Source organism: Theropithecus gelada, chromosome 1 (genome assembly GCF_003255815.1).
Source record: "Theropithecus gelada isolate Dixy chromosome 1, Tgel_1.0, whole genome shotgun sequence".
NCBI lineage: Eukaryota > Metazoa > Chordata > Mammalia > Primates > Cercopithecidae > Theropithecus > Theropithecus gelada.
The window spans coordinates 56,893,672-56,914,799 of NC_037668.1; positions in this window are offsets into that span (position 1 = coordinate 56,893,672).

Below are 21,128 nucleotides of genomic sequence, written 5' to 3' on the forward strand. Positions count from 1 at the left end.
TTTGACGAAGTCTCACTCTGATGCCCAGGCTGGAGTGCAGTGACGTGATCTTGGCTCACTGCAACCTGTAAACTCCACCTCTCAGGTTCAAGGGATTCTTCTGCCTCAGCCTCCTGAATAGCTGGGATTACAGGCACCCACCACTGTGCCTGGGTAATTTTTGTATTTTTAGTAGAGACAGAGTTTCACCATCTTGGCCAGGCTGGTCTTGAACTCCTGACCTCGTGATCCACCTGCCTCAGCCTCCCAAAGTGCTGGGATTAAAAGTGTGAACCACCACGCCCTGCCCTTTGCCTCTTTTTAGTCTTTGATTTGTAGTCTATTTTATCCAATATAAATATAGCTACTCCTGCTCTTTTTTGGGTTTCCAGTGGCATAGAATATCTTTTTTCACCCTTTCATTTTCAGTCTATGTGTGTCCTTATAGGTGAAGTGGATTTTTTTTTTCTTTCCGAGACAGAGTCCCACTCTGTCACCCAGGCTGGAGTATAGTGGTGTGAACTCAGCTTACTGCAACCTGTGCCTCCTTGGTTCAAATGATTCTCTTGCCTCAGCCTCCTGAGTAGCTGGGATTACAGGAGCGTGCCACCATGCCTGGTTAATTTTTTTGTATGTTTAGTAGAGACAGGGTTTCACCATGTTGGCCAGGCTGGTCTTGAACTCCTGACCTCAGGCGATCCACCTGTCTTGGCCTCCCAAAGTGCTGGGATTACAGGCATCAGCCACTTGCCTGGCCTGAAGTAGATTTTTTTTTTAAGGCAGTGCAAAGTTGGGTCTTTTTTCTTTATCAATTTAGCTGCTGTATGCCTTTTAGTTAGAAAATTAAATTCATTTATATTCTGTGTTATTAATGATAAGTAAGGACTTACTACTGCCATCTTGTTGCTAGTTTTTTGGTTGTTTTAGAAATCTTTTCCTTCCTTGTCTTACTTTGTGATGAAATTATTTTCTTTGATAGTACATTTTAATTCACTGCTTTTTATATCTCGTAAATCTATTGTAGGTGTTTTGCTTTGTGGTTACTATGAGGCTTATAAAACCATCTAATAGATGTGACAAGTTATTTTGAAGAGATGACAACTCTCTTAGATCACATAGGAAAGAACAGAAATGAAGAAAACAAATGGGAAAAACCTCTACACTTCAGCTCCACCACCTAATTTTGACTTTATGTTGTCCCAATTTACACATTTTAGATTGTGAATATCTTAACAGGTTGCTGTAGCTATTATTGTTTTTGATAGATTTATCTTTTGGGATTCACAATAGAGTTAGGAGTGGATTTCATAATTCATTTCCACCACAATTACAGTATTAGGGTATTTTGGGTTTCTTAATTTTACCACTGGGTTTTATATTTCAAGTGTTTTCTATTTGAATGTTAGTTTTATTTCTTTCAGATTGAAGAACTCTTGTTAGCGTTTCTTGTAAGATGGGTCTGGTGGTGGTGAATTCCTTCAGCTTTTGTTTGTCTGGAAAAGTCTTTATCTCTCTTTCATATTTGAAGGATAACTTTGCTGGATACTATATTCTTGGATGGCAGTTTATTTTTTTTTTTCTTTCAGAACTTTGAAAATATCACCCCACTCCCTCCTGGCCTGTATGAGAAGTCTGTTGTCAGACAAATTGGAGTTCCTTTATATGTTATTTGCTTCTTTCCTCTTGCTACTTTTAGGACCCCCTCTTTGTCCTTGACCTTTGAGCGTCTGATTAATATGTGTCTTGAGGTAGTCTTATTTGGGTTGAATCTATGTGGTGTCCTCTGACTTTCCCGGAGCTAGGTATTTATATATTTCTCAAGTTTTGGAAAGTTTTCTGTTATCATTTATTTGAATAAGCTTTATACCTCTTGCTCTTGCTCAGCTCCCTCCCTTGAACACCAATAATTCTTAGATTTGGTCTTTTGAGATAATTTTCCATGTCTTGTAGGTGATCTTCATTCTTTTTCATTCTTTTTTGTTTTTCCCCTCTGACTGGATTATTTTTCAAACAGCATATCTTCAAGCTAACTGATTTTTTTCCCTCTCTTTAATCCATTCTGCTGTTGAGACCATCTAATGAATTTTTCAGTTGGGCACATGTATTTCTCAGTTCCAAGGTTTCTGTTTGATTTTTAAAAATTTCAATCTTTTTGTTAAATTCCTCTGATAAACTTTGGAATTGCTTTTCTGTGTTATCTTGGAGATCACTGAGTGTCGGGGGAAATTCAGCCCCTGATATTTCACGTGGGTTCTTTTCTATTTTCTCTGTGTTGGCTGGTCTGAGAAATAAAGGGAAAGAGTACAAAAGAGAAATTTTAAAGCTTGTTGTCCGTGGGAGACATCACATGTCGGCAGATTCCATGATGCTCCCTGAGCTATAAAACCAGCAAGTCTTATTAGCAATTTTCCAAGGGGAGGGAGTGCACGAATAGGGTGTGGGTCACTGAGATCACATGCTTCAAGGGCGAAAAAAGATTACAAGGCAGGAGGTCATGGCGATTTCACAAGGTCAGGGCAAAACTAGAATCAGTAATGAACTTCCATGTCTAGCTGTGCATGCATTGTCATTGATAAACAAGGTTCAAGAGCAGATAACTGGTCTGACCAGAATTTGCCAGGCTGGAATTTCCTAATCCTAGCAAGCCTGGGTGTGCTGCAGGAGACTAGGCCGTGTTTCATCCGTATCTATATTTGCATAAGGCAGACACCCCCAGAGGGGCCATTTCAGAGGCCTCCTCTGGGAATGCATTCTTTTCCCAGGGCTGTTAATTATTAATATTCCTTACTGGGGAAAGAATTCAGTGATATTTATCTTACCTGGTTTTGGTAATAACAGAAATACAGCTCTGTTTCGCCCAGCCCACAGACAGCCAGACTTTTAAGGTTATCTCCCTTGTTCCCTGAAAATCGATGTTATCCTGTTCTTAAGGTGCCCAGATTTCATATTGTTCAAATACACATGCTCTACAAACAATTTATGCAGTTAACACAATCATCACAGGGTCCTGAGTTGACATTCATCGTCAGCTTACGAAGATGATGGGATTAAGAGATTGAAGTAAAGACAGGTATAGGAAATCACAAGAGTATTGATTGGGGAAGGGATACATGTCCATGAAATCTTTACAGTTTATGTTCAGAGATTGCAGTAAAGCCAGGTGTAATAAATTATAAAAGTATTAATTTGGGGAACTAATAAATGTCCATGAAATCTTCACAATTTATGTTCTTCTGCTGCGGCTTCAGTCAGTCCCTCCGTTCAGGGTCCCCAACTTCCCACAACAACTGAGTTTTTTAAGAACTACTATTTTGGATTCTTGGTCAGAGAGTTCACACATCACTGTCTTGTTAGGGTCAGTCACTGGTTCCTTGCTTTGTATGTTTGAATAGGTCATGGTTCCCTTTTTTGCTTTTGTTTATTGTGGATATATGTCTATGTCTTTTCGTTGAAGGATTATGTTTTGCAGTCTTTTCTGGCTGGTTTGTTTTGGTTTTTATTAGACACGCTTGTCAGAGAGTTTGTAATTTACCTGTTGACTTTCTTTATTTTTTCCCGCATTCTGTTGCTGCCTCCTTTTTGACACTAGATGGCGCCTTAAGCACATGCTTGCCTTGGTTCTAAACAAGCAATTAGAGCGCTGCCTTTTCTGAATGCGGGGAAGGTCCCAAAGGGGAATACCCCAGTAGCGCAGGAAGCCTGGCTAGGGGTTCATGCCCAGGGAACCTGTGGAATGAACCTCCTACAGCATGGTACTGCTTAATGGCTACTCTGATTTGGCATTTCCTTTGGCCGAGTTACTGAGCAGAGGTTCCAGAATTGGGGATGGTAGTCCTGCCTCCCCTCTTTGTCTCTGACTCTTTGCAGGGATATTTCTCCCTTCAGGCATTCCTGAGACTTCTCATGGATTGAGGCAGGGACACATCTTCTGCTAGGAAACCAAAGATGGTGGGTTTACTTCAATCTCACTTTTTCTGATGTAGAAAATGAGAGTCATGGAGAAATTTTCCGTGCACTTGGTGCTGGGCAGTTTGGGAGAGGGATGTTATGGATATGGAAGTCCGATTCTCTTAGCATCTGCAGGGAGCTTTTTCGCTTCTTGTGGCCCTGGGAGCTGTCGCCTCTTTATGTGTGAGTTCTGGGATATTGCTCACAATAATCTCAGTGCTGTCTAGTTGTTTCCGGTTTTCTATGGTGGGGGAGTGAAACCAGCTTGCTACGACACTGCTATTTTGGAACCAGAAGCCTGGAAGTTTTTTTTTAAAGATGCCAACCCAGGATGCTCTCTGAGGCAACTCCTAGCCCTGTGACCAGAGGACTGTCTACTCTATGGGTTGCCAAACTTGTTCTGCACATTTGTCTGTGAGACTTGTCAAAAACACAGATTCCTGGACCACAGAACATAACTCTCCAAGCTGGTGGCCTGGGAATGTGCCTCTCCCCAAAGCTTTCAGAGTAGTGTTGATTAAGGTAGTCTATGATTCAGACTTTGGGACTCACTACTCTAACCTTAGTGTTCCTAACTTATTTTTTTAAAGGAGAGGAGGTCCCAGTCATATCCACTGTTCATCAATATCCAGCTCTCCTCTCCTACCTGGATACATGGCAGTCTATACTTTCCAGCTTCCCTTGCAGGTAGGCAGACATTATGACTAGTTCTGACCAATTGACAGTGAGTGGACTTGACATGTGAAACTTCTGAGCTGAAGCAGTGAAAATCCCTGCAGGATCTTCCAGCTTTCCCTTATTCTTTGTTGGAGATCATGGAAGCAGCATGTTGACATGGTTGGGACATAAGATCAAAGCAACCTGGATAACTGGGTTAACACATGGAAGACAGCAGCATTGGAGAATCACCTGATTTGCAGCGCAGTTTGTGAGAGATAAAGAAATAGAGATAAACTCCTAACCAGTGAGATTTGGGGCTGTTTGTTACTATAGCATAACACTAGCCTATCCTGATTAATACTGATCTCTCTGAGAATCTGGTGAAAACTATGGATCTTCCCCTTAGGAAAACGTGCACTTACATATAATCATAAAATTTAGGGTACCTTCAGCTGGGCATGGTGACTCACGCCTGTAATACCAGCTACTAGAAAGGGTGAGGCAGGAGAATTGCCTGAGCCAGGGAGGCAGAAGTTGCAGTGAGCCAAGATTGCACCATTGCACTCTAGCCTGGGCAACAAGAATGGGACTCCATCTCAAAAAAATAAAATAAAATAAAAATAAAATTTAGGCTACCTTCTTGGGATTTCTTTTCCTACCTCGGATGTAGGAATTATTATTATTATTATTTTTTAGATAGGGTCTTACCCTATCACCCAGGCTGGAGTGCAGTGGCATGATCGTGGTTCACTGCAACCTCAACCTCCCAGGGTCAAGCGATCCTACCACCTCAGCTTCCTGAGTAACTGGGGTCACAGGTGCACAACGCTACACCTGGATCATTTTTTAAAAACATTTTTGTAGAGACAGGGTCTCACTATGTTGTCCAGACAGGCCTCAAACTCCTGGACTCAAGCAATCCTCCCACCTTGGCCTCCCAATGTGCTAGAATTACAGGCATGAGCCACTGCACCTGGCCCAAGATCTAGGAATTATTGATTCAAATCACTGCCAATTCACCCTCTGTGACCTGAGTTGTAATGATGGTGGTATTCTCCCCTGTCACTGCTCTTTGTCCTCGCTCTCCTTCATTGGTGGCCTTTGGGAGCTCCAGCTCTCTGCTCCTATTCCCCGAGTGTGCGTCCAAACCCATCCAAGTGGCCGGAAGAATGAAGGGCCTCATGTATCAGCACCTACCCTCCTTAGAAGGTATATGGGAATGTAATTAGAGTTATATAATTAGGAATTATATATGTATTAGTAATATTAAATTTGATTACATTTCAGGGGTTTCGATCTCCTTGAATCGTACCCTGTCATTCATAAGTCACGGATTAATAACCCCAACTCTTACCCGAGGCCAGAAAACTCCCAGAGGCTCATGGGACATTTTCCAGGACCTCACCCGTGTCTAATGAAGGATTTCCCAGTCAGAAGTGGAGCCCCACCTTTGAACCCCCAGCCCTGGTGGGGTTCCCTTGCCCCACCTCAGTGGCATCTACAGTCAAAGCTTAGGCTTGGCAGACATTGACACTTGTAGTCAGGAACTGCTACCTACTTTCCTGCCTGAGGCTTAGTTTCTGGGACTTCAGCTGTTAGAAAAACACCAAACTTCTGAAGACCCAAGATGCCTTCAGTCTGGGTCTCTGCTTTCACCTGCAAGGGGCTGACTTGGCTTGGTAAAGAGGAGAATCCCCAAGTCACTGAGTTCTGGATTCAAGAGATGGATCAGACACTTGCTAGATGTGTGGGTTTGAACAAGTCACTTAACATTTCTAGGCTTCAGTTTCTCCATCCAAGAAATGTGAATATTGTACTAGATCATCCCTCCCATGTCCACACATCTTCCACTCTAACTAAACTAGGCAGGTCTCTACTCTGGAGACCATCCCCGCCTCCCCGCCTTTGTGCACTCCAATTCGTCTGCCAAGAGAGCTCCCCCTTTTCCCGTCTCCATCTCTCACTTTAAAATATTCCCTACATTCAAGACCTGGTTCAAAAGCCATCAAAGTCTCCCGTGACTCAACTAGAAGGACTGAATAGTCTTGTGGCTACCCTTCACTTTCTGCTGTTATCTCTGTATTTCCCAGACTTTCCCAATTAGAGAAGGTCAATGTTTATTGAACACCTACTATATGCCAGTTTTTGTGTAATGTGCATCACCAGGATCCACTTTTGATTTTTCCCAGCAACCTATGAGGTAGACATGACCATACCAGTTCACAGAGGTGGATGTGCAGGCTTAGGGAGATCAGGTGAGTCATCACAGGTAGGGACCAGTAAGGGACATGTGGACCCAGGACTGTCTGCCTCCCATGTGGAGGGGTCCCTAGTGCAGGGGCTGTATCTTGTCCCTGGTGGGTACCCTGTGGGTGCCTGTTGGGGGGCTGTGGGTTGTACCCACCTCCAGCTGCCTATGGCTCAGAAATCAGCAGGTATAACCATGCGGCTCTGGGCGTGGGCTTGATGACCAAACGCTGGGCAGGTCTCTCTCCTTTCAGCAGTTCAAAGCTAAGACAAGAGGAGAAGAAACCTGTGCTAGGTGCAGATGCATCCCCCTCCGCCTCTGTGTCGCTAAGGGCACGCGGGTGGAATGCAGAGTGCATCTTGACGGCTGGACTTGGGAGAATTAACTTCTCCACTCAGGGCTTACATTTCAGGCTGCTGTGAGCAGAGTCAGGAGGTGGTGGAGCGGAGCGGGGGGTGGGGAGGGGAAGGTGCGAGCTCCCAGCCCTGATGCTCCGGCATCTGTGGCTTCTCCACTGCCTCTCCCCATTGCTCTTTCTCTGTGCTTATTATTCTCTCGCCCGTCTCTTCGGTCTCACTGTGGCCTTTTCCATCTTCCCCGGCTCGTTCCTCCATCCCTCTGCCTGCATCTGTTGTGACATGTTTCTCTCTCCTATCTCCGTCCGCCTCTGCCTGCGGGTGTGTCCTGTGAGCATCCCCCCTCTCTCTGAGATTGTGCCTCTTTCTCATTTATATCCTCTCACAACGGCTCTCTCTTCGTGGATTTGTCTGTAACTGCCTTCGTATATTCGTGTAGTTGATTTTTCTATCTTTATCTCCTGCTGGGCATTTCTCGTTCTGTGTTTTTACTTCCTCGTGTGAATCTGTTTTTTCTCTTCCTTTCCCCCTCTCCTTCCTCTTCGTATGTGTGATCTCATCTCCATGCCCCCACTGGGCACTGTGTGTGTGTGTTTCTCTTTCCTTCCGTGTGAGTGTGTGTGGAGGGTGCACTTGGTGTCTGTGAGTGCATAAAGGCTTTCTTGATGTCTCTTCTCTGTTACTCAATGAATCGATGGAATCTCTCTCTCTCTCTTACTCGCTTGCTCCTCCCACTCCATATTTGCTGCTGGTACCAACATGGAAATCTGGGAGACTCAGACGGGAGGACCTTGAGTTCCAAGGAAGGGGGAATCAGCTTTCGGGCAGGCAGGCAGCTCTCAGCTGGGCATGGGGAAGGAAGGAACATGTTCCAAATCCAAGGGGAGGCCCTGAGTCACCTCATCCGGGGCAGCAGGAAAAACACTGGACTCTGAGCCAGAGAAACAGAGCGGGAGCCTGCTTCTTCCTCTTCCTGTGTGACCTTGGGCAAGTCCCTGAACCTGTCTGACCTCAGTTTCTTCATTAGTAAAATGGAGCTGTTGTAAAGATTAAACGAGTTCATTACTATAGAACTGGAAGGCCAGTGCGTGATGCAGGGAGTGCAATGAAGAGATGGATGAGCCAGGATTCGAAAGCTGGCCCCAAATGGACAAAGGCCCACAGGGGGATGCTGGATGGAGGAATTGCTGGAGGTCAAGGAAGGAGCCAAGTAGGCGTCCTGGAGGCAGGTGCACAGAACAGGCTACGGGGACATTGGACAGTGGGTTGGGATCATGGGGGCAGCAGGAGGTTGATGTTGGTGCCTCCCTCTTTAGCCCAGACCCCCTTTTCCACACCCCAGGTATTCCCAGTCCCTCTCTCCAGGGAGGGCCACCCCAGGGGCTCCTCAGAGGTAGAAAGCTGGAGACAAGGTCTGCCAGGGTTGGCAGAGTGACCAAGGCCCTGGACTCCAACCTGTAGTTCGGAGGGAATCAGAGCTTGTGCTGTAGATGCCTAGCTGGGGTTGCCTTCCTGCCCCTGCCAAGTGCCTGTGGCTGGGACAGACATACTCACTCACTTAACAATTACTCACTGAGCCCTCATTTGTGCCAAGGGTGGCAACGCAGCAGAGGGTTCAGTCTAGTGGGGGAGATAGAGACAATTCAAGCACCGCAAGACATGCAGATGACCACACGTGGTGATGAAGAGTATAGGGTGTGATGAGCACATGGGATCCAGGGTCTGACCTCACCTGGAGGTCAAGGTGGGCTTCCTGAAGGAGGTGATTTGGAGCCAAGAAGCCAAAGTCTGGGAAGGCGCTGACCCCTGCTCGAGTAAATAGGGTGGGGAAGATAATTCTGTTCTAGTTATTTATTGCTGCATAACAAACTACCGTAAGATTCAGTGTCTTAAAACAACCATTTTATTTTGCTCATCATGTTGTGGGCCAGGAATTTGGGAGGGGCTCAGCTGGGCCACTTGGTGTCAGCCAGGAGCAATGTTGGGGCTGGAGGGTCCCTTCCAAGATGACGTCTTCACCATTTGGCATTTTGGTGCTTCTTGGCTCTTTCTTCAGATGGCATCTCCTCCAGAATCTTCTGCGTGCCTTTAGCTTCCTCACCAGATGATAGCATCATGATAGATGGAGCTCTTACATGGAGGCACAGGGCTGCAAGAGACTGTAAACTAAAATTAAAATCCCAAGCCCACAATCAACTAAAGGGACCCCCTCTTGGCCCAGGGTACCCTAGAAAAACCTTAAAAACGGAGTCCCGGCCTTGACAGGGTAGGAAGTCCGACGTGCCTAGTTATACTGGCTTCCTTTTACAGCTTAGACATAACAGCTGACCAGTAGAGATCATAAGGCTGACAGAATTGATTATCTGTGGCAATAAGATACCAAATTATAAACAGGACCTAAGGCCATGCCAGGAAAGGGTTAAATCACACAACCGTACACTTCAAGAATAATCTGTGTTCTAATTGCCACAGGTTTTCTTTTTTCCCTATCAGCCAAACAAGCACTGACCTTGAGATAAGCAATGTTAGAGCAGTTACAGCTCACCAACCACCAGACACCGACTAACTGACTCCCAGTTCCACAAGGCATAACTACAGCTTTGATTGGGCAAGAGACTGATTTCGGTAACTTTCTCCTGATAAGAAGACTACCTACCATGGCCAGTTTACAGAGACTGCATATTTAAATGCCTTTGTGACCACCTTCATGAATATTCATAGCTCCTCCTATAAACTGTTGAATATGTATGTTTGGCCAACCTATTCAACTTAAATTTCTGTCTTATCCTGCCCTCCTTTGAAAGGCCTTGTAATGTCTTTGGTAGGAGGCAATGCTTCCTAGCTTGTGAAATGGCCACTTTGCAGGCTGTAATCATTTATAAGAAATAAAGTCTCCTTTCCAATTTATAAATTGTGTGATTTTTTTTTAAATTTAGAGACAGGGTCTTGCTCTGCTGCCCAGCCTGGAGTGCAGTGGCACGATCATGGCTCACTGCAACCTTGAATGCCTGAGCTCAAGGAATCCTCCTACCTCAGCCTCCTGAGTAGCTGGGAGTACAGGCACATACCACCATGCCTGGCTAATTTTAAATTTTTTTGTGGAGATGGGGTCTTGCCATGTTGCCCAGGCTAGTCACCAACTCCTGGCCTCAAGCAATCCTCCCTCACTGGCCTCCCAAAGCACTGGGATTACAAGCATGAGCCATCATGCCCACCTTAAATTGTGTGATTTTAAAGTCCAGTGTAAATTTCAAGTTAAGAAGACTAAGGCAGAAGCTGCCAGACCCCTTGAAGTCTAGACTCAGACCTGGAATAATGTCACCTCTACCATACTCAGTTGGTCAAAGCAGTCACAGGCCAGCTCACATTCAGTGGGAAGAGACCTAGTGCCCACCTCTTGACTGAAGGAATAGCAAAGAATTCCATCTTTAATTTACCATACTTTCAAAGCAGAGGATATACTATGTATGTACACTGAACATTTGAATAGACTGTGGTAAGTGCTATTGACAAGGAAAGTTCAGGGAACTGTTCTGGAAGTCAGGACGAGGAAACAGGGGGAGAACTCTTACCCAGTGAGAATGGAGCAGGGCCAAGAGTAAGGTGGGAAATCAGAGCAGACTTCCTGCAGGAGGAGGCACTCAAGCTAGGTCTGGAAGTTTAGCTGGGACATGGAGATGTGGAGATAAGTGCAAGGATAGTCTCAGCCTAGGAAACAGTCTGAGCAAAGGGTCGACAGAGGTAAACCTCCGCCAGGAATCCTGGGGCCATGGGGGAGCTTGGATTGCCTGGAGCACTGGTCACCCTTCGGAAGGGAAGTTGTGTGGAGCCGTGGCTGCAAGGGCAGGTTGTGGCTGATGGAGCAAAGGGGAAGAACCTTGAATTCCAGCCTAAGTCATTTTAGTGAGAGCCCCTGGCAGAGGCTGGGGAAGAAAGTCTTGGAGCTAAGAAAGGTTGGGGTCAGTGGCTAGAAGTGTGCAAGGAGGATAAGAATGGGGAGGGAAACATCTCAGCAGGGGATCTGGGGAGGAGGAGGAGGTCGTTTCGTTAAGCAAGGACAGAGATGAGATGGAAGCCTGAACTAGAGTGGGGGATACTGAAATGTGGAGGAGTGGCGGAGAATAATAATACTAACAGCTATCCTTGACTGAGAATTTCGACCGCTCAGGCACTTTATACATGATCATATTTAAGTCTTACCGCCACTCTGTAAGGTAAATACTATTGTCATCTACAATTTGCAGGCATATTGTTAAGGCTCAGAGAGGTAAAGAAACTTGTCCAGGATCACACAGCAAGTGGTAGAGTTGAGATTCCCAAGACTAAGTCTGCTCTTCTGTAGAGCCTATGCTTCTGATCTCCGTTCTGTTAGAGGGAAGAATTGGCTCAGTAATTGTTCATATAGGACTGAAGGTGGGGAGAACAAGACAGAAAAAGGAAGACCTGGAGATGATATCACAATGTCTGCTCTGATTACCAGAAGGGAGGCTGGACACCTCACGAGACTTGAGGACCCATAAGTGGTGACTTTGGGTGGGTGGTTTCCTGGGCTAGGGGTAAGGGGAAGTGTCTGGGGAGTTGGTTCGGATGGGTGGGTTCAAGGGGCATGTGGGCTATAGGTGGGTGTACAGGAGGGAGGAGGCTCCAGAAGGCATCTACAAAGGGAGAGGGTGTGGCAATTGGAAGGAGTGGAATGAACTCAGAGGGCTGGCAGGGATCAGAGAGGGTAAGCAGCTTGCCCAAGGTCGCACGGTGAGTGAGAAGCAGACAGAGGAGGGCTCCTGACTCCATCTTGTGCCTTCTAAAGATATTAAAAGCACAGGCTTTGGACAGAGCTATGTTTAAATCCCAGTTCCATCACTGAGCCTTTGGGCCAGTTGCTCCATGTATTAGTCCATTCTCATGGTGCTATAAAGAACTGCCTGAGATTGGGTAATTTATAAAGGAAAGAGGTTTAATTGACTCACAGTTCCACAGGGCTGAGGAGGCCTCGGGAAACTTACAATCATAGCAGAAGGGGAAGCAAACATGTCCTTCTTCACATGGCGGCAGGAAGGAGAAGTGCTGAACAAAGGGGAAACGCTCCTTATAAAACCATCAGATCTTGTGAGAACTCACTATCATGAGAACAGCATCAGGGTAACAGCCCCCATGATTCAATTACCTCCAAGCGGGTCCCTCCCATGACACATGGGGATTATGGGAACCACAATTCAAGATGAGATTAGGGTGGGGACAGAGCCAAACCATATCACTCCGCCTCTCTGAGTCTCAGTTTCCCATCTGTAATCTTCCTTACCATCATAATCACCATCCATCTCTTCACCACCATCTTCAATCAGTGAGGGGGACAGTCTCTTTCTCCCTAGTGACCCTTACCCACCCCCGTCTCCTCTGAATGACTATTGCACCCACCCCCACCCACTGCCGCCTGGCCTGGCCCTCAGAGCAAGCCACTGTTGATCTGTAAGGAGTGCACAGAGAGAATGTGGCCTGCTGGACCCCGAGCTGCTGTGCCAGGGAGAAGGGCAGAAGCCTTGAGGCCAGTTCGCTCAGAGGGTCATCTCTCAGGGGTCATCCAGATCACCAGGCTAGTCAGGGCTGAGAGGGAAGAGCACTAGAGCTCCTACTGAGTGCCAGGCACCCCATATAAAATATTACATGTATTCCTCATAGCCCTCCATACTGTAGATATTGTATTTCCATTTCACAGATGAGAAAACTGAGGCTCAGAGAGGTAAAGAACTTGCCCAAGCCTACAGCATGTCAGCGGCAGGGCTGGATCTGAGCACAGTATTGCCAGGCTTACTGTCTGGCATCGTTCCCAGCAGGCATTGCTAAATGGGTATCTAGGTCTCTGCAATGCCCCTGCTGGGCTCTGGGTCTCTGGGCTGTCTCCCAGACCACTACCCATTACAGGAACCCCTTTAGGGGACTGAGAGACTCTGGATCTGATACCAGAGACTATGAGTGTTTCCTCTCTTAGAAAATTACCCCTTGAAAGTGGGGATTATCTGGCTTCTCTGAGGACTCCCAGAAGATCCCAGTGGAGCTGAGACCCACCAAGCAGAGGACTCTGTCCTCTCAGCCTTCCTTCTGTGACGGTCACCTCTGGTCATTCATCACGGTTATTTATGCAGGGAGGGTGGGTGGCTGAGAGAGTGGGCTGTCGATGGGGCTGGTGGCTGGGTTCCAATTGGGCCTCACTGTTTGCCACCCATGGGGCCTAGGGCTAGTCACTATGCACCTCTGACCTGCTCACCTGCAAAGTGGGGGCATCATGTCCCTGCCTTGTTGGGGATGTGGGGAGATTCAGTGGGATAATAGCGTTGTAAACGGCTTTGCTCATCACCCGCATGTGACAAATGCCTGCTCATGGGATTACCAACTCTCTAATGCACCAAATGCCTTCCAACCTTGTATAGAGAAGAAGCCCCCTCCCAAGCTCCCCATGGACACTCAGGGAAAGGAAACCCCTCACAGTGGTGACGGGGCAAGCTCAGTGGGAAAGTGGGGCACCGTAACCCCTGGGCCCTGTCTGCTGCTAGTCACTGGGGTGGGGCCTTCAGGGTCTCAGGTTTATCCTCAGCACAGCCCTGTGACATGGGTGTCACCAGCCCTGTCTTATAGATCAGGAATCAAAGGCTCAGGGAGGATCCTACAGCAGGGAGGGATTCATTTGTCACCCAAGCGCTCCTTCCACTGACGACATTCTCAGGGCTGCCCGGGAACCAAGAGGTGGAGATAAGTATCTGGTCTGCCATTGAGGGGGCACTTGCAGTGCTGAATACTCTGCTACACCCATCCCGTGGTTACTGACCTCTCACAAGCAGCTGATGACAGGTGCTGTTATCACCCCATTTTACAGATGTGGACACTGAGGCTCAAGAGCTTACGTGGCATTCCTAGGGCATGGCCGCTCAGTGTGGGAACCAAGACTTGAACTGTGCATCTGACAGCAGAGTCCACCCTCCTACCCAGCCCTCTAGGCCCCCAGCTACTGTCCCTCTGATCCCTGGAGTCCACGGCCTGGTGGGGGAGCAGCCAGTGCGTACTGTGGCAGGACTTAAACCTGGGTCTGTTTGACCCAGACCTGAGCCCTTAGCCCCAGTGATCCTTGTCTTCAGGAAGCGAGCCCTGGGCAGAACTGGGCAGCCCCAGAGCCCGAGCCCAAGGCCAGGGCCTTTCCTTGGACTGGACTATCCAGTCACTACAGTCCAGTCTCCCTGGCCACCATTCCAGTGGAGTCCTGAACACAGGCTAAGCTCGGGCTGGAGTCCTGTATGAGCGAGGAAAAGCCTCCAAGCCCCCGGTAGAACGAATGATCCACTCCCTACAGGATTGCTGTGGGAACGACAGGAGATGAAACGTGAGGGCGCCTCCCTCAGCTCACCTGTCAGGTGGATTAATGAGCCGTGTCCTGTAGGACTGTAGTGAGGACCAGATTGGATGCTACACATAGGGGAACCCAGCACAGGGCCTGGAACTCCTACAGGGCTCAAAATAGGTCCCTTTGTACTCCTGCCTTGGCCTGGCCCCCCAGCCCTGGCCTGGACTCCTGAGTCCCTTGCAGCCTTTTCTCTACTTTGCTCCTGGCTCCGAGGTCCCTTGGGTCTCACATCTGCCTCTGAACACCAAGGTCATGTAGAGCGCTGGCCTCCTGGGCTGTCCAGGATGCAGAGGAAATCCAGGTGGGGTACAGAGCTGCAGGGTCACGTGGGAAGGATGGCCTCCAGGGCCCTGCATAGTCTGATTTCACACATCCCTCCACCCCATCCCTGCCCAGCTTCAGGCTGCTCCCTCCCATTTTCAGTTCCCAGGATGTGGAGGAGTCTTTGTCCAACTTCAGACCCTAAGACATTCCTTGCTGCCTCTGCCCTTCACGTCTCCCTACCCCCTGGGCCTTCTCCGGTCTCCCCCCGCTATTTGCACCCCCCATCATAGCACTTAAACATTTTGCATGGTCGCGGGTTTATTCGTGGTCTCCCCTACCCTGCTCGGAGCATTTTGCAGGTGGAGACTGTGGCTTGTTCACAGCTGTACCCACAGAAAGCAGCCCAGGGCCTGGCACTCAGTCAGATGAATGAATGAATGAATGAATGAATGAATGAATGAATGAATGGATAGGTGTATGGACGGAAGAATGAAAAAAACTATGACGTTGCCTTCAAGTAAACATTTCATGAATGAGTAAGTGACAAGCATCATTGGTTCAAATATTTAAAGAGTTGCCTTAGGGCAAAGGGAGAAAGGACAAAGTGATCCTGTGTAGCCCCTGGAATTGTATTTAGGACAGAATAAATGTCACAGGGGCAGACTTCAGCTGAAGGCTAAGGAAAGGCTTTCTGACAGGGCTCTCTCAATATGGTGGGTGACTTGCAGGGAGTCAGCTCCCCATCACAGGAGGTATGTAAGCAGAGGCCTGGCAGTGAGGTCTGGTGTTAGTGTCCTAAGAGGTATTTCAGTACTGCACTTGGCAATCTGGAGTCCTGGCATCAGGGGGTTGTGTGGCCCACTTCTGGGATGACGTGGAACATTTGTTGAGTGTCCTTGTTCCCCTGGCCTTTGATGGGGACAGGACACAGAAGGAGAACATCTTACTGGGGACTGTAAAGGGCTGGAGGGACCTCATATCTCCATTTGCCTGGCAAGCACCAGACATCTGGTCTCCCAAGACTGCGGACAGTGTAGGGCTGGGACAGAGGCTGTTGCAGGCTTTGAGGTGGGAGTAGAAGGAGGAAGGGGGTCCAGAGTGGCCTAGAGGAAGGAGGCAGCTTGGGTGCAGGAGCTGAGCCTGTCCTGGGTCATAGAAGTCCTGGGTGCAAGCCCTGGCAAGTCTGGCATCACACTGGCCCGTGCCTTTGGGCTCATCACTTCCCTTTCCTGAGTGTGAGCTCCCCTGTCTGTCAAAGGTGAGGCAGACCCCGTGCTCCCCAGCAGTCAGAAGTACCTATTGATGCTGTGTGTCCTTGGGCAGGTCACTTAATCTCTCTGAGCCTTTGCTTTGCTTCCACATCTAGAAAGTAGAGATAACAGCAGCCACCCCCTCAATCCACAAGGTCATTCTGGAAACCAAGACATATCTGTGAATGGAATGTCCCTTTCTTCTTCTCCCTCCCCCTTTTCCCCTCCCTTCCTCCCTTCCCTCCTCCCCTCCTTCTCCCTTCCTCTCTTCCTTCCTCAATCTTTGTTGTGCACCTACTATGTGCTTTGAAAAGCCTGAATTGAGGCCGAGCGCTGTAGCTCACACCTGTAATCCCAGCACTTTGGGGGGACTGGGCGGGTGGATCATCTGAGGTCAGGAGTTCGAGACCAGCCTGGCCAATATGGTGAAACCCCATTTCTACTAAAAATTGGCTGAGCGTGGTGGTGTGCGTCTGTAGTCCCAGCTACTCGGGAGGCTGAGACAGGAGAATCGCTTGAACCTGGGAGACAGAGGTTGCAGTGAGCTGAGATTGTACCACTGCACTCCAGCCTGGGTGACAGAGCCAGATTCTGCCTAAAAAAAAAAAAAAAAAAAAAAAGGCCTGAACTGTTATTTCCACCCATCGACTGTGTGTGTTTGTATATATTGAGGTGACTCCACTTCACCTCTCTGTGCAGTACGTCCCTCTCGCTCTGTGACCTGCGGGATGAATATGGGGACTCCTGCTCCAAGTGCAGACACCGCCTCCTGGGAGCCACGTGCTTGGAGCTGTTCAGAGACCACAGGCCCAGCTCTCATTAAATTCTTCACTCCAACCTGTACTGTAGGAGGCCTCAGAAAAGGCAGGTTTCATGAATGAAACATCAAAATGTTTACCAAGCAGTAAACACCTGACAACAGTCCTGGTTTCCTGGACGAGGCGACAGAGGTGCCCGGTGGACCTGGTTCCTCTGGGTGCTCCCTTGGGACCCTCTGGGCACAGCCTCATGGCTGGTGCCACCCCCTATCCCTGAGCATGGGGACCCGTGGGAACCCTATATTGAGCACCCCTGTGCGGGGACTCACCGAGCATGGGACAGGGCTGTGGTCACCCCAGGTACAGAGGAGCCGCCAGGTCACAGGGGCCAAGCCACAGCCCAGGGCCCTAGGGAAAAGGCAGTAGGGCCAGGAGGGGGTCCAGGCAGGCTGGCTTGGAGCCCACCACAGACCTCAGCTCTGCTGATGGACGAGGGTCAGGGAAGTTTCCAGGTGGACAGAGGCAGGAAGGCTAAACTGCCCTCTCAGTCTGGGCACCGAGCAGACCCTTGACATCCCTCATCTCTAGCCTCCCACTTTCCCTGTGAGACGGACATCATGCAGTTCCCCAGCCAAGGAAACCAAGGTTCTGAGGTCACCCAAGGCCACATGGAAGTGGGAGAGGACAAGGACAGGAGGAAGGGTGGCCAGGCCAGGCCAATCTCTTGTGTGTGTTTCTCTGTCGCTCTCTTTCTGCACCCACCTGTTCTCTCTCTCTCTTTCTCTCTCTCTCTCTCTCCTCTGTGCTTCTCTTTCTCTCTCGCTCACACACACACACACACACACACACACACACACACACACACACACACTCTTCCCCACTGGCTTCTGGCCCCTCTCCTAGCCCCTTCCCACTCCCTGGATGCCTGGCCCTTCTCTGGGCAGCAACCCAGGGGCTGGCCGGGCTCCAGGCGTCTCTTTTGCTCTGGCCCAGACACAGAAGCTGGGCAGGAGCCCCTGAGTGTGGGGAGCAGCAGCAGAGCCAGAACTCAGCGGGAGCGTCCTGGCCTGGACCTGAACCTGTGAGGGAAGGTTTGATTTTCAAAGCTAAGGCGTGCTGCATGTTTTACTTTAAGTGTTTTCTTGTTCCTTCTCACTGGCTGGTACCTCCCTCCCTCCCAGGTCACGAAAAGACATTCCATCAAAAGCAAAGAGGTGATTGCACAGTTTTAAGTGTCAAAGCTCTATCAACGTGATCACGTTGAATTCTCTGAGGCCAGTAAGGTCAGGTTATTGCTCCCATTTGCAACCAAGAAAACTGAGGCTGAGGTGGGAAGCGAATTGCTGGAGGCCACAAGTTCATTCCATTACTAAGTCACCCAGCCCTCTGCCCTGACCTCCAGCCCTTCCTCTTCCCCACTGTCCCATGACAGCTCTGAAATCAGTTCTGGTTTTTTTTTTTTTTTGTCTTTAAGACAATAATAATCTGTGAAGTAAGTTGGGAAGGTCCCTAGGGAACCAGACAGACACAAGAAAGAAGCTGGTCCTTGCCAGTTGGTCACCTCCTGAATGTGGTGCTGGCCAGTACTGGGCTGAGTGACTCTCTGAGGGGCAAGATGAGGTGTTGATATGTGACTTCCCTGGGCTCAGCCAGAGCTGTCTCCAGCCTCCAGGAGGGTGACCAGACTCCAGAACTTTTTCTTACCCAGAAAGCCCTGGTGCTCCCTTCACTGAGAGCATTCAGTCTCCGTGACTTTCTTCTCAGGGTCATGGGGCCTTCAGGCTGCTCTGGGTCCAGCCCCATCTGATGTAATTCTGCCTGCACACCCGGGGGTGAGCCCAACCCCCACCTCTCCTTTCTGGGCAGTACTGGGGACTCCTGGAGGCCGGGCTGAGTGTGCTTCACTCTCTGTAGGGAAAGTATCCCTGGGAGGCTCTGGGGACCTCAGGGAAGGGGCTGATGGGGGCCAGTCCTTGCCCTCCTATGGAGCCAACATCGCTTTGAGCTTGCCTCTGGGGTCTTGTGGGACAAAGTCCAGGAAATTGGAGCTAGTAAGGCCGGTCTCATGGGTCATGATCAGAATTCAAGAGCCAGAGTGTCTAGTCCTGTCCAAGCTTGGCTATTATTAGCCCTCTGACCTTCTTTGTGCCTCAATTTCCGCCTCTGTAGAATGGGGATAATCATTGCTTTCTGGTAGGCTTGTTGTGAGCAGTAAATGGATGAATGCGTGTGAATTCCTGAAGGCAGTGCCCGGTGCCTCGATAGTCAGCGTTCAGTGAGTCGCAGCATTGTTGTTATTGTTCTTATTTGGCACCACGTTTCCAGGCACAGTTTGCAGGATGACAGCTCGGGGAAGTAGCTAGAGCTTCTGATTTTCATGTTTAATGCGTCTAAGTTTAGGGCTTGGAGCAGGAGAGGACATCGCCATCTGGAGGCAGAGACTCAGTTCTCTGCATCCAACTGAGATGCCCTGAAATGCTTCCATTGGCAACTGGGGAGCAGGAATGAAGACAGGGCCAGATGGGTCCCCCAGGGATAAGGAAATGAGGTGGAGGGGCATAGACGGGCAGCAGCAGAGGCAGCCAGCCAGAGAGGCTCCCTTCAGCCCCCACATCTTCCTCCCATTGAGTGAGTCGACTTGGGCAGGCCCCAGAAACTGGAACATTGAAAAGAACATTAGTGTCCAGCATGTCCCCCATTTTACAGATGAGGCCCCGAGAGTGGAAGACCCTTGCCCAAGGTTATGCAGCAAATCATTGTCCAGTCTGGGCTGAGGCCCCAGGTTTCCTGACTCCCTGTCCAGTGCCCTTTCTCCTTAGAGAGTCAGGAGAGATGAAACTGAGAGAGGCAGGGCTGACCTCCAGGGCTCCTTAACCTAGGGGTCTCTAAGAGGGGCAAGGCTGACCTCTGGGGCTACTTAGGAGCCATCAACCTAGGGTTCTCTGGGTGGAGCTTGTGACCTGGACCTCATTATCAGGGTGGGTGAATCACTCCTGTCAGTCAGATGAGGATGCTGAGGCCGAGAGAGGGCCAGGCTGGCTCAGGTGGCTTGGCATGTAAGCAACAGGCAGAGTCTTAGGTCAAGAGCTCTTATCTCCAAGCACAGCTAGCATCCCTGAGCTGATCCCTTTCATTTAAAATCTCACCTAGAGCTTTGGAGACAAAGCCGATTTTATTACAGCTTTCGTGTCTTGCACAATCCTTGCCCACACACCTGTCGTCTTGTAATTATTCTTGTACTTCTCTCTGTCTCTGGGGCCTCGAGACTCCTTCAGGCTTGTGCAGCCTCTCCTCCCACTGCCAGGCTCCCAGGGCTAACCCTCAGTGTGGCATAAAGTGCTGCATTATTTATTTCCTAATAAAAAGACATCTTGGGTGACCTAATGGGAGATTAAAACGGATTTACTATGAGATGATTGACCATAAAACTGCAGGTTAAATCAACATGAGATGAGGTGGGGGAGAGGGAGACAGAAAGTAAAGGACAGGAGCTGCTAGTGACATTAGTCAAGGGGTTTCACATTCGCACAGGTGACCAGGATTACTGTTGCCTTCAGGCTTCCTCCCGGAGAAGGCTGCGGGGGTGGCCTGGACCCAGTTCTCCCACTGCGTGACTCCAGGCGCGTCCCTTCTACTCTCGGAACCTCAGCTTCCCTGTTTATTGAATACAGAGACCGAAGTAGGGGCTTCTGGCTTGGTATAAGTGGAAACAGCATGGTCTTTGACGCCAGATAGGCTGGGGCTTGGGTTCCAGCGTGCTGGGTCCTGGGAGTGGCGTTAGGCAGACCACTTCTCGAAAGTTCCCTTTTCTTTCCCTGGAGGTGGCAGTAATAATGGTGATGAAGTGATGATGATGATGATGATGATGATGATGATTCCAGTAATAATAATAATAGTGATAGCATAGCTAACATTCATCGAGAGCTTAACTACACTTTAATACACTTACAAAAACATCACGTGTTCTTAGTCTTTCACATACATAGACTCATATAGCCCTCATAACCACCCTGTGGGTTCTATTGTTATTTCCATCTTGCAGAGGAGGTGGATTTCCCCACAAGGTACGGTAGCACCCCAGAGAGCAGATTGTTGGCAAGCCTGTTTGGCACCACAGTGGCTTTCCCGCTTGCCAACCTCAGCTTGTGGAATCTCAGAAACTTCCTTACCATTCAGTGGCTACAGCCACACCCTCTCCAGTGAGGTCTGAATCATAGCACGGGAGTGGGAGTTCTTTCAAATTTGTTTATCCCTTGAGTACTCTGCCTCAACGCC